The sequence below is a fragment of the Bos grunniens genome, chromosome 5, assembly GCF_055505025.1.
Source record: "Bos grunniens cultivar Pamir isolate PY7600 chromosome 5, Bosgru_T2T1.0, whole genome shotgun sequence".
Lineage (NCBI taxonomy): Eukaryota > Metazoa > Chordata > Mammalia > Artiodactyla > Bovidae > Bos > Bos grunniens.
The window spans coordinates 64,715,256-64,729,403 of NC_141169.1; the positions used below are offsets into that span (position 1 = coordinate 64,715,256).

Consider the following 14,148-nt stretch of genomic DNA (forward strand, 5'->3'; position numbering starts at 1 on the left):
TGCTTTGGGAATTTGGCAGACATAGTGACACTTATCAGAAAGCTTCATTGTTGATCATCTCAGAACTTGTTCCCATGAGAGCAGAACCTCTGTGAAAGAAGTAGTTAAATCTTTAAAAAGACCAAGCAGTAAAAGACCGTTTGAAAAAGAAGAAAGTCTAGCCAGGAGTTAATTCCCTTTGAGGATTTTATTATCCCTGTGAGCTCTTGGATAAAGTGAAACAGCAGTCTCAGGGGGAACTGCTCTTTGAAGAGACAAGATAGAGCCCAGCTTCTGAAGAAGTGGTCCCTGTATAAGCAGGGAGAGCACGAGATGGAGAGGGAGGTCATCGGGCCCATGCTTGAGGCCCAGCAGGAAGCACTGCAGGAGCTGCAACTTGCATCCCAGGGAACTACATGTGGATGCCATCAAATGGGACTCCAGTCTGTTCCCCTTTGAGAGGGAAAGGCCAGATCACATGCCTCCAGAAGGCCAGTACCACAACATCATCAAGGTGTACACACCAGTGGAATTCAAGAGAGAGCTACAGGAAGCTGTCCTCAGAACACACTGCTCTTGAGAATTAGAATGACCAGGATTCAAGGCTGCCTTACAAAATCATCAGTTCAGCTCAGTCACTCAGTCATGTCTGACTCTTTGCGACCCCATGGACAGCACCACACCAGGCCTCTCTGTCCATCACCAACTCCTGGAGCTTGCTCAGGCTCATGTCCATTGAGTCGGTGATGTCATCCAACCGTCTTATCCTCTGTCATCCCCTTCCTCCTGCCTTCAATCTTCCCAGCATCAGGGTCTTTTCCAATGAGTCAATTCTTCACATTAGGTGACCAAAGTATTGGAGCTTGCTGTTAATATATACAAACTATGGAAGGAAGAAAGGAAAGAAGGAAGGAAGTGGGGGGAGGGAGGGAGGAAAGGAGGAGGAGGAAGGCAATGTCCACAATTGAGCACGTATGGAGAGAGTTAAAAATGGTTCAGAGAGGGATTTGAGTAGAGAGGACTTGAAATAGCCTCCCACAAATATCCCAGTTGTAGTAGTATGAGATAGAGAACCAGAAAAATATCCAGTATCCCTAAGCCCTTGAAAGGTAAGTGAAACAGAACTCAAAATTAAGTCAGTAAACTCAAGTGCTTAAAGTCCCCAAGTTACTACTTTGAGTTAAGATATGTTTGCCTCCAGAGACACTAAATCCCTCACCTCAAAATCCTACAGAGGCTTCTAAACATCTATTTTAAAATTTTGAAATTCTCTTATCTGGCATTCACCTGTCTCAAGATTCCCAAACCTTTCCCTCTTCACTCCAAGATATATTAATAACACATGCATTTCTTATTGATACAATTAATTGTTGATATGAAGCAGGGCAAAGGCTAACAGAGTTTTGTCAAAACACTGGTCATAGCAAACACCCTCTTCCAAAAACACAAGAGATGACTCTACACATGGACATCACCAGATGGTCAGCACCAAAATCACATTGATTATATTTTTTGCAGCCAAATGGAGAAGCTCTATACAGTTAGAAAAAACAAGACCTGGAGCTAACTGTGCCTCAGATCATGAGCTCCTGATTGCAAAATTCAGGCTTAAATTGAAGAAAGCAGGGAAAACCTCTAGACCATTCAAGTATGAACTAAATTAAATCCCTTATGAATATATAGGAGGTGACAAATAGATTCAAGGTATTAGATCTGGTAGACAGAATGCCTGAAGAATCATGGACAGAATTTTGTAACATTGTAACACAGGAGGCAGTGACCAAAACCATCCTAAAGAGAAAGAACGCAATAAGGCAAAGTGGTTGTCTGAGGAGGACTTACAAATAGTTGAGAAAAGTCAAGAGAAGCAAAGGGCAAAGGAGAAAGGTAAAGATATACTCAACTGAATGCAGAGTTCCAGAGAATTGTACGAAGAGATAAGAAAGCCTTCTTAACTGAACAATGCAAAGAAATAGAGGAAAATGATAGAATGGGAAAGACTAGGGATGTCTCAAAAAAAAAATTGGAGATAAAAAGGAAACATTTCATGCAAAGATGGGCACAATAGAGGACAGAAATGGCAAGGACCTAATAGAAGCAGAAGAGATTAAGAAAACGTGGCAAGAATACAATGAAGAAGAACTATACAAAAAAAAAGTCTTAATGACCCAGGATAACCATGATGGTGTGGTCACTCACCTAGAGCCACTTTCATATCCAGGAGAGTGAGGTCAAGTAGGGCTTAGGAAGCATTACCACAAACAAAACTAGTGGAGTAGACAGAATTCCAGCTGAGCTATTTAAAATCATAAAACATGATAACAGTTAAAGTGCTGCACTCAGTATGTCAGCAAATTTGGAAAACTTAGTAGTGGTCACAGGACTGGAAAAGGTGAGTTTTCATTTCAATCCCAAAGAAGGGCAATGCCAAAGATTGTTCAAACTACCAGATAATTGCACTCATTTCACATGCTAGCAAAGTAATAGTCAAAATCCTTCAAGCTAGGCTTCAGCAGTATGTGAATCAAGGACTTCCAGATGTACAAGCTGGATTTAGAAAAAGGCAGAGGAACCAGGGATCAATTTGCAGTATCTGTTGGATCACAGAAAAGGCACGAGAATTCCAGAAAAATTTCCACTTCATTGACTAAAGCTTTAGACTGTGTGGATTACAACAAACTGTGGAAAATTCTTAAAGAGATGGGAATACCAGACCACCTTGCCTGTCTCTGAGAAACATGTATGCAGGTCAAGAAACAACTGTTAGAATTGGACACTGAATGAAAGACTGATTCCAAACTGGGAAAGGAGTGTGTCAAAGCTGTATATTGTCACCCTGCTTAAATTTAACTTCTATGCAGAGTACATCATGAGAAACGCTGGGCTGGAAGAAACACAAGCTGGAATCAAGATTGCTGGGAGAAATATCAATAACCTCAGATACGCAGATGACACCACCCTTATGGCAGAAAGTGAAGAGGAACTAAAGAGCTTCTTGATGAGGATGAAAGAGAAGAATGAAAAAGCTGGCTTGACACTCAACATTCAAAAAACTAAGAACAGAAAACTAAGATTACTCCATGGCAAACAGAAGAGGAAAAAGTTGAAGCAGTGACAGATTTTATTTTCTTGGGCTCCAAAATCACTGAGGACAGTGACTGCAGCCATGAAATTAAACGACACTTGCTCCTTGGAAGAAAAGCTCTGACAACAAACCTAGACAGTGTATTAAAAAGCAGAGACATCATTTTGCTGACAAAAGCCCATATTGTCAAAGCTACGGTTTTTCCAGTAGCCATGTATGAATGTGAGAGTTATACCATAAAGAAGGCTGAGTGCCAAAGAAGTGATGTTTTTGAATTATGGTGCTGAAGAAGACTCTTGAGAATCCCTTGGACTGCAAGGAGATCAAACTAGTCAATCCTAGAGGTCACATCTATTGCTGTTTCAAAATCTAATGAAAATCCAATAAAAATTAATTTTAAAAAATAAGGAAAAAGCTTAAAATAATATTTTGAATAGTAAAAGATAATTTTAATAAAATGGTTTATCTCAAGAGATAGGAGAAGTTGAAATGCTGCTGGAAAGTATTGTGGAGGAAGGAAGAAAAATAAAACAATCCAAGCCTATATTACATAGTATCTTCATTAAAATGTTATTGAGTTAAAAAAAAAAAAACTAATGAAATTATGTAAATTTTCCCTTAACAAACTATAACTTACTTTTCTGTAATACAGTTTGGCAATATATATAAAAGTCAATATATATATTGACAGAGGTCTGTATAGTTAAAGTATGGTTTTTCCAGTAGTCATGTATGAATGTGAGAGTTGGATCATAAAGAAAGCTGAGAACCGAAGAATTGATGCTTTGAACTGTGGTGTTGGAGAAGACTCTTGAGAGTCCCTTGGACTGCAAGGAGATCAAACCATTCAATCCTAAAAGAAATCAGTCCTGAATATTCAAGACTGATGCTGAAGCTCCAATACTTTGGCCATCTGATGTGAAGAGCCTATTCATTGGAGAAGGCCCTGATGCTTGGAAAGATTGAAGGTGGGAGGAGAAGGGGATGACAGAGTATGAGATGGTTGGATGGCATCACTGACTCGATAGACATGAGTTTGAGTAAGCTCTGGTAGTTAGTGATGGACAGGTAAGCCTGGCATGCTGCAGTCCATGGGGTCACAAAGAGTTGGACATGACTGAGTGTCTGAACTGAACTATAAAAGTCTTAAAAAGATAGTTACCTCTGTTCAGTGATTCAATTTTTCCAAGGAAATAAAATCAAAGATAGAGAATTTATGCATAAATGTGTTCATCAGAACATAATTTATAACAGTAAACTACTGTCAACAATCTAAATGACTGTGTAGTTTGAGTCAGGAAAAGAGTGAAAATAATCTCAACAGAGGATGATTTTTTAAAAATCGCTCTAGTATATTCTTAAAATTAAATATCATGCAAAGAAAAGGCAGAGGAATCAAATTGCCAATATCTGTTGGATCATAGAGAAAGCAAGAGAATTCCAGAAAAACATCTACTTCACTGACTATGCTATAACCATTGACTGTGTGGGTCACAATAAACTGTGGAAAATTCTTAAAGCAATGGGAATACTAGACCACCTTACCTGTCTCCTGAGAAACAGGTCAAGAAGCAACAGCTAGAATCAGACATGGAACAGACTGGTTCAAAATTGGTAAAGGAGTACATCAAGGCTGTATAATTGTCACCCTGCTTTTTAACTTCTATGCAGAATACAGCATGTGAAATGCCAGACTAAAATATTTGATCACATTAAAATGTTTATTCACATAAGAGTATGTTCAAGACATAATATTAAGTGGAAAAAGTACACTATGTATTCATCAAAAGATTTCAATTTTAAGTAAATATGAAAACTGTTTTGTTTGTGATTGGGATGAACCATGCAGGATTAGAAGGCCTATACCTGCCCAGCTTCAAGATGGAAGAAAAGAGCTGAAAGTTAGCAACAGTGACATAATAGTTTAATCGATAGGGGAATCTTGCATGTCTGAAGCAAGGTCCTGGAGAAACACCTCACTGTATATGGCAGAAGGCAGACAGGACAAGGCAGAAGGCAGACAGGACAAGGCAGCAGTCTTTGCTCTTAGGGACAGGGGTAGGTTGCTAGCTGTAGAGGAGTTGACTTAAGGTTGGCTCATGGGTTATCAGGGAAACCAGCCGAGCAGCATGCCCCTCACCATCCCTTTAAGCACAGTGGAGAGTTCTTATCTAAAGCTATATCATTCCTTTGGGCCTGGGGCAAGTATGTAGGAGGGTCAGTCATGTGAGTAGGGTATACTTGAGGCAGGGACTGGCTGAGCAGGGGATGTACAGAAAACAAGAGAACAGTCATCTTGGGTAGCCTGATCATATCTTAATATTTATGTACATGAAATATCTTGAGAAAGCACACAAAAAGATTAGCTTATTTGTTCATTCCTTCAGTGTCCATTCATTTAAAACACATGTACATTTATTTACTAAGTTCTCTAAACCAAACAGTCATTGTTCTCACCCCTTGGGGCTGGTAGTCTGGTGAGGAATATACATTTACATGTAACTACAACAAAATTATATGTGTGCATTCATTTTGTTTGTTTCTTAGCTGTCTCTATTAAAACTGCCAACTCCATTATCGTAGAGATCCTGTTCATAATGTTTGTCACTGTACTGCCAGCATACACCAGAGTCCAGGATCATAAATATTTCAAGAATGCAGGGGAAACCCAGAGATTAAACAGGAGCATATTAGCAGAGGACCTCAGGTAGGAGGTTTGAAAACTTTTTTGAAGACAAGTGCCATTGAAAATAAGGTTCTGAAGGATGAGCAAGAAACAGGCAGATGAAGAGGGTTAGGAAGAATGTTCGAAGAAGAAAATAGCTACAGGGAAAAGAAAGTGTTAGCCAAATTCACTGAAGCAATGTTTATTTCAGGATGTTTATAGGCAATTTCTTTTTCAAATTGTCTTCAATGAACATGTATTTTTGTGGTAATCAGAGAAACAATATTCTGAACAAAATAGACTTAAAATCTCCAACTTTTTGGAGATTACCCTGACTCTAAATAAATGTTTATTTTCTTACTTTGACTTGTCTTTGTATTTAACATACAAACTGAACAAATTATTATAAATTCAATGTTCTACTCTAGAAATATATTTCCTCTTAGAGTTCAAGACCTTTCAGGTCACTTGATTTTTTTCTTTCTTTTATTTTGTATCTTTCATAACACTAATACAGTGCTGTATACCCAATATATATGTAAAAGCTGGTTAAATAATTTACATTGGATATAAACAGTAATTGAATCCATAAAACCTATAATTCTGATCTTATTGTATGATGGCTAGTTATTGTTCCAATGACTTTGCAGAACTAGTCCCAAAGAAATCAAAGAGAATTATTAAAATTCCTTTTAGAAACATTTTGCTGAAGAAATTATCTCATTTGATATAAATACTTATGCTAGAATTGGAATAAAAATTAATGCTATTTATTGTTCTAAAATCTCAGAAACAGATGTTTTCATTTCTTTCCAGGATAAAGAGGAGAGAAAATATATTCTTATGGTCAAAGTAACCATGACTACAGTTTTCAGACACATAACAAATGTTATTTTCATATATTTTGTGTTGGTTAAAATAATAATCTATTCTTATATATGAAATCTGTTCTTGGTGAACCTTCCTTTCACACTGCAGCACAATGCTTAATCAATCCAACAACGAGTAGTTTCAGGAGTAACTATTTTTTCCTCAGTGTGGAACATTCTTAAGGGTGTAGACGTGCCATATCCCAAAACGTTTAGAATTGCTAGTTTGGTCCCTTTTGGTATTGTTCTCTCCATTCTCAAGGGGGAAGAATAATTTTCAGCTTCACTATTCAATAAGGCCCACATTTGAAGGGTGGCACAGACATGATGGCGGTTGTTGGAGAGAGAGAAGCATGATACAGTCCTAATCAAAGCCAGTGAGTCTTGCTTCCCCTACACAACTGGAATGTAGACCCTCATATACATGATGACACTCCATAAATAGAGCAAATAAGTGTGTACAATTATTTAAACTAACATCAAATGGACTGAAAAATGGGTTCACATTTCCAAAGGACCTCTCTGAATAAGAAGGGCATGATATTATGTCTTAAGACTCTCCTTCTGTTCTTAGTAATACATGGTGACTTTATGATTATGAGCAAGCTTTCCCCATCTGAGAGGTCTCAGCTCTGTTTATTTTAACAAAACTCTATGATTAGAACCATCTGGGTGAGTGATGTAAATCAAGGAAATGCTTTATATTGTGACAACTAGAAGCATGTGAACATGATTTCTAAAGTATTATAGTCGAAGGAAATGGTCCTGTCATGACAAATTCCAAATGGAAGAAGACTGATCATTAATGCACTACTGAGTGGTGAGGGAATTTCATTTTGCTATTTATCCTACAACTCAAAGAAGGTATGTGACCTAATGTCTGAAGAGAAATTGAAAATGGGGTAAAAAGTGAAAAGGATTATTTTTTGTTTTATTCTTGGCAAGAAATTAGATATGCGATTTTGTAATATCAAATTATTTTGATATTACAAAAGGCTGAACCACAGAACAAGAGGTGGAGGAGGATGGGCACAAGAGAAGAAAAAAAGAAGATGACAAGGAAGAAAAGGAGGTAGGCTAAGAAAGTCCTCATCAAGTGAAGTGGTATGACAGTTATCAAAGAATACATTAACTTTGGTTCTCAGAGACCAAATATAGATAACAGCAGCCAGAACTGTGCAATTCAGAATTTTGTGTCTTACTGAGAAATGTTTGATATTCAGAAGTCCAACAAGATAATTTATGAAGAATACCTAAAATCATCTCATTAATGACTGGTTAGGCATCAAAAAGGAACAGATGTTCTCTGCAATAAATACCATACTATAGCAAATAATTTAAAATATTTAAGAATTCTTCTCATGCAAATACTAGCATATTAATAAAAGAAAACACTAATTGACTTCAACAAATGATCCTCAGAGCAATTCAAATGATCAAGAAGTAATTAAAAAACACAAATTGCTAAATTAGTAGGAGACAATGCTTACAGTTACTTTCATTTGTTAAATGAGGCAAAATCCACATCTTGCTCCAAAGAATATTTCAAGAAATTTACCAGTGGAATTAGGATGTGACAATAGCATTTAAATTCCATAGAAATTAGTATAAGGAAACCGCCTACCCTGACATTTCCCCACAGTTAAAGTAAAGCATTCTTATTCCTAATGACTAATCTTTCTTTAGTCCTTTCTGGTTTACAAAGTGCCTATATCTACATCATCGTTTATGTAAACAGGCAGGCTGCATGGGTGTTATTCATCTCTGTTTCATAGAGAGGCAGCATGGAACACAGGCTTTGATGCTGAAGTCCATGCTCCGTCACTGAGTAGTTTGTGACTCTGGACAATTTATTTAAACTCACTGAATCTCATTTTTCTCATGTGTAAATAGAGACATTTATCTGCCTCATAGGGTTATAAAGATTAAATGAATCAGTAGCTGTAAAGTGCTTATTATGAGTGGCAAACAACAAACTATAAAGTTACATAATTATTACAGGTAAAGTTGAGGTTAAGAGTACTGGATTAACTTTATACAGTTAATGAATAGAAGAGTCAATATTATATTCTATATTTTACATAAAGTCTAGCAACTTTAAAAACAAGCTTTATCACTCAATCCAAATAAAGTAAAGCAATATGTTATTCCTGAAAGAGCATACTGATTTTGGTGCAGACTTGGGCTCAAATAATAGCTCCACCACTTGGGCAAGTCACATAACACAATTAGCCTCAAATTTACTCAACTGTGAAATAGAGACATTAACATATAACTCATATGACAATAAAATGAGATAATGACTTCATGAAATTCAAATGGAAGGTCTTTATAAACTGAACTTGGTTCTTCGCAATATTTGGCTTTGTTGGAAATATTTTAAGAGTTCCCAAACTGTTGTGATAGGGCTGCCAGTATAAGACAGGAAACATAGTTAGAAAGACTTTAACAAGTTTGTTTCCTAATGCAATAGGTATGACTACCTTGACAAACTCTGATGAACATCTGGTCTGGGGTCATTAGTAAATGATGTGGTAAGGATTATGTGCTGGTGTATTTTGTATTCTTTTCCTAGCAAAAAGTAAAAATTAATGAGATGAATACCTCATTTCAAATACTGAAATATGCAAAATGTATTTTTCAGAAAATGAGAAATTCTATCAATAGTATCATGTATCAAGTGATTTTAGAAAACAAAAACTATAGTTGTTCAATTTAACAAATTAGCACTGCCACAGCCTAGCTAAGCATTCCAAGACCATTCCTTTAATTTTATGATCCCATACATTAACTCCTATTAAAAGAAGATTTCAAGTAAATCTACTTGGATTAAAAATGTTCCTAACACTATATGACCATCCATGACTTATTTTACTTAACATAATGTTTTGGGGACTCATCCATATTACAGCATAGTATTACAGCATAGAATATATGGACTTCATTATCTTTCATTGCTGAATAATAAACCATTGTATGTATTAATATAAATAAAAAATGTCCCTATATGACACCTTTAACACCTTAAAATGGTTTAAGACAAAACACATATGCTTTGCACATAACACATGGCATACATCTTTTTTTGTGTGGTGAAAATCATAGACTCTTTCAATCCTACCACTCAATTATACAGAACTTTCTCACCAAACTTCTAAATTACTTAACTTTTGTAACTGTCTATAGAACTCCAGTTGAGCTATTCCAAATGCTGAATGATGCTGTGAAAGTGCTGCACTCAATATGCCAGCAAATTTGGAAAACTCAGCAGTGGCCACAGGACTGGAAAAGGTCAGTTTTCATTCCAATCCCAAAGAAAGGCAATGCTAAAGAATGCTCAAACTACTGCACTCATCTCACACGCTAGTAAAGTAATGCTCAAAATTCTCCAAGCCAGGCTTCAGCAATATGTGAACCGTGAACTTCCTGATGTTCAAGCTGGTTTTAGAAAAGGCGGAGGAACCAGAGATCAAATTGCCAACATCCGCTGGATCATCAAAAAAGCAAGAGAGTTCCAGAAAAATATCTATTTCTGCTTTATTGACTATGCCAAAGCCTTTGACTATGTGGATCACAATAAACTGTGGACAATTCTGAAAGAGATGGGAATACCAGACCACCTGATCTGCCTCTTGAGAAATCTGTATGCAGGTCAGGAAGCAACAGTTAGAACTGGACATGGAACAACAGACTGGTTCCAAATCGGAAAAGGGGTACATCAAGGCTGTATATTGTCACCCTGTTTATTTAACTTATATGCAGAGTACATCATGAGAAACGCTGGACTGGAAGAAACACAAGCTGGAATCAAGATTGCCGGGAGAAATATCAATAACCTCAGATATGCAGATGACACCACCCTTATGGCAGAAAGTAAAGAGGAACTCAAAAGCCTCTTGATGAAAGTGAAAGTGGAGAGTGAAAAAGTTGGCTTAAAGCTCAACATTCAGAAAACGAAGATCATGGCATCCGGTCCCATCACTTCATGGGAAATAGATGGGAAACAGCGGAAACAGTGTCAGACTTTATTTTTGGGGGCTCCAAAATCACTGCAGATGGTGACTGCAGCCATGAAATTAAAAGACGCTTACTCTTTGGAAGGAAAGTTATGACCAACCTAGATAGCGTATTCAAAAGCAGAGACATTACCTTGCCAACAAAGGTTCGTCTAGTCAAGGCTATGTTTTTTCCAGTGGTCATGTATGGATGTGAGAGTTGGACTGTGAAGAAGGCTGAGCGCCGAAGAATTGATGCTTTTGAACTGTGGTGTTGGAGAAGACTCTTGAGAGTCCCTTGGACTGCAAGGAGATCCAACCAGTCCATTCTGAAGGAGATCAGCCCTGGGTGTTCTTTGGAAGGAATGATGCTAAAGGTGAAACTCCAGTACTTTGGCCACCTCATGCCAAGAGTTGACTCATTGGAAAAGACTCTGATGCTAGGAGGGATTGGGGGCAAGAGGAGAAGGGGACGACAGAGGATGAGATGGCTGGATGGCATCACTGACTCGATGGATGTGAGTCTCAGTGAACTCCGGGAGTTGGTGATGGACAGGGAGGCCTGGCATGCTGCGATTCATGGGGTCGCAAAGAGTCGGACAGGACCGAGTGACTGATCTTGTCTGATCTGATCTGATAATCAACACAGTTTGACTCTTTGGGAAATTTTTGACATCAGTTTAAATAGATGCAAGACATCTCTGAAATATGAGTTGCTGGGCTCCAACTTTAGCTATGAAATAAATTTTAAGCCAGAAACGTCCTTGCCAAACAAATCATTTAATAAACTCCTGGATATGAATAAACATGTATGTTGGTATTTTCAATACATGTAGGTGTATTGGCTGCCTAGCACTACCATAACAAAGTACCACAATTTAGTAGAAACAACAGAAAATTGAAAGAGGGCTAAAATGAGCAAAGAATAGAATCATTCCTCTTGGATAGATCCCCGGGAGCCGAATGGCTGTGTCATATGATAAAGTCATGTTTAACTGTTTAAGAAACCACCAAACAATTTCACCAAAGTAAGTGTGCAGTTTTAAATTCCTGCCAGCAGTGCATGCAGGTTTGTTTCTTCACATCCTTGCAACAGTTATTATTATCTGCCTTTTTTTAATTGCATTTTCCTAATGACTAACAATGTGCCAGGCAGTCTGTTAGGTAGTAGGTATAGGTCAGATGGCAACTAGGTAGTAGATTATGTGAATAACACATAATCACTGCAAAGCATCTGTTGTTAGGGAAAAAGAGAAAGAGAGGGAGATAAAAGGATAATTCCTCCAACAGTAAATTACATGAACTCCCACCATGACATCATATCTTTTACTAAATAGTTTTAGGAAGTTTGAACACACTCTCTCATGAACAGAGTTTTCTGGAGATTCAACTAAACGAAGCTAAAGATTATATTCAAGTCATCATCCTGTCAAGTATTTCTTCTATATACCTTTGATCTTTAAAGCAATCATGTAAGACATCCTCTCAACTACTTCATTCTCTTTGAAAGGCATTTGCAATAGTATGGAGCACAAAGTAACTCTGCATTTAAGCTTCTTCAGGGAAAAATGGCCATTATTATTTTAAGAGAATTTCCACAAAGATGATTTTGACAATAATAGATTTTTCTGATGAGTGAAACCAATCATTTTTGATAGACTTTTAAAAATGTCAAATTTGTCCTATAAAATGGAGACCGAGGCAGATGATAGAATCTCTAGCAATCAGCAATCCTGAATGCTTCTGTTAAATAAAACTGAACAATTCTATACTTCTTGTCTTCTATGACTGCAAAGCCATACAAATGAGCTGCACACATGAATAAGTTTTCTTTAACTAAACATTAAATTACTTTTTCTTTTAAGTTTCTCAGATGACCTACCTCTGAACTCAGTATAAAGTGAAATAGAGGCAAGGAAATGTGAATTTCTGAAATTATGTACAAAGTTGGAAAATATTCTTAAAGGCCCTACCAAGAGGTAGGGAATTACCATCTGAGTCTTGAATCCATAAGAACTCCATTATAGAGATGAGAGTGAATAGGCTGTGAAATTCTATATATAAAATTATAATGGCACATTTTTGGAGAATTAAGGAAAACCAAATTAGGCATTTTGAGAGTTCCAGGTAGGAGAATAATGATTTAATAGCAAGACCTTTGGTAAAAGACACATTTTATTTATTTACCCATTAAGTATTAATTAAACTTTTAGCCAGGCACTTGGAATAAAAATAACTTTCCCTCCCTTCAAAGGGTTTATACTCCATTAAGAGACAGTTATGAAAACAAAATACAGTTCTCTAGTTGGAGCTAACATTTTTGGGCCGTAACATTTGACAGATACCATATTTACATAGGATTACCTCATCCAATCCTCATAATAAACCTACAAGGTTAGTACCATTATTATTCCCACTAGTGGGGCAGTGGTAAAATATCCACCTGCCAATGCAGAAGATGCAAGAAACGTGAATTCAATCCCTGTGTCAGGAAGATTCCCTGGAGTATGAAATGGAAACCCAGTGCAGAATTCTTGCCTGAAAAATTCCAAGGACAGAGAAGCCTGGAGGGCTACAGTCCATGGGGTCGCAGAGTCAGACACAACTGAGCAATTGAGCACACACACACACACACACAGATATGGAAACAAGCTTAGAGTTGTAACTTGCACAAAGTTATTCAAAGCATCTCTAACTGAATCAAATGGCCTGTATCCCTAACCACTGAGGTAGCTATACTAGGTCTTGTATTGCCATAATAAATGTAGGAATATTAAAAAGCAAGAACAAAACAAACAGTAGGCACAGTGGGAAAGAGTACTGACTTTCCAGAGAGAGTTGAAAAAGCCTTCACCGACTAAGCTCTAAAAATAAATAGGAAATTTTCAGACAAAGAGACAGAGAAGAGGCATCCCAGGTTGACAGTAAATAACATATTGGAGCAGTAAACATTCATGAAATAACAGTAATAGAAACTGTATAACAGGGAAGAACAAACCTGAACCCACATTAGATCTGCTCCTTTAGCCCTAACCCTTGTGTTCTGTTGCCTGTGCTTAGTCATGCTGGTTTTGTAAAAGAATGCTGTCTAGAGCCTGAAATATATAGAACCCATTCTCAAGGCTCTGACCTTTAAAGGTATAACACTTTTTCATTCATTTAGAGAGAAAATGTTGCAAAGCAGAGAATCACATTTGTCTTGTTGGAGTTTTATAGGAACATTGTGACCAGACCTAGACAGACAGCTGCAGAGAATCCTAGCACCAAAAAGTCTGCAACAACTAGCCATACCTTCTCCCCTTTTAGCATAAAGGAAGCCTGAACTCTACTCAGGTATAATGATTGTTTGGGACATTAGTCCACCATCTTCTCGGTCTACAGGCTTTCCAAGTAAAGTTGCTATTCCTTGCCCCAACAACTCATCTCTGGATTGACTGGCCAGTCCGGCCTCAAGGGGTAGAAGGCTGGACTCAGTAACAGTTGTATTGTTTCCTATGGCTATTGTAACAAGCTACCACACACTTCATGGCTTCAGGAATAGAAATATATTCTCTT

The 14,148-nt window shown here is 37.4% G+C and overlaps 1 protein-coding gene and 1 pseudogene across 8 annotated transcripts in view; one reads left to right on the forward strand and one right to left on the reverse strand.

Annotated features, from left to right (window-relative positions):
• The window catches only part of ANKS1B (ankyrin repeat and sterile alpha motif domain containing 1B), a 1,153,827-nt gene that overhangs the window by 829,315 nt on the left and 310,364 nt on the right, over positions 1–14,148 (reverse strand). The window lies entirely within an intron of this gene.
• Positions 33–559, forward strand: LOC147372277 (large ribosomal subunit protein mL40 pseudogene; annotated as a pseudogene).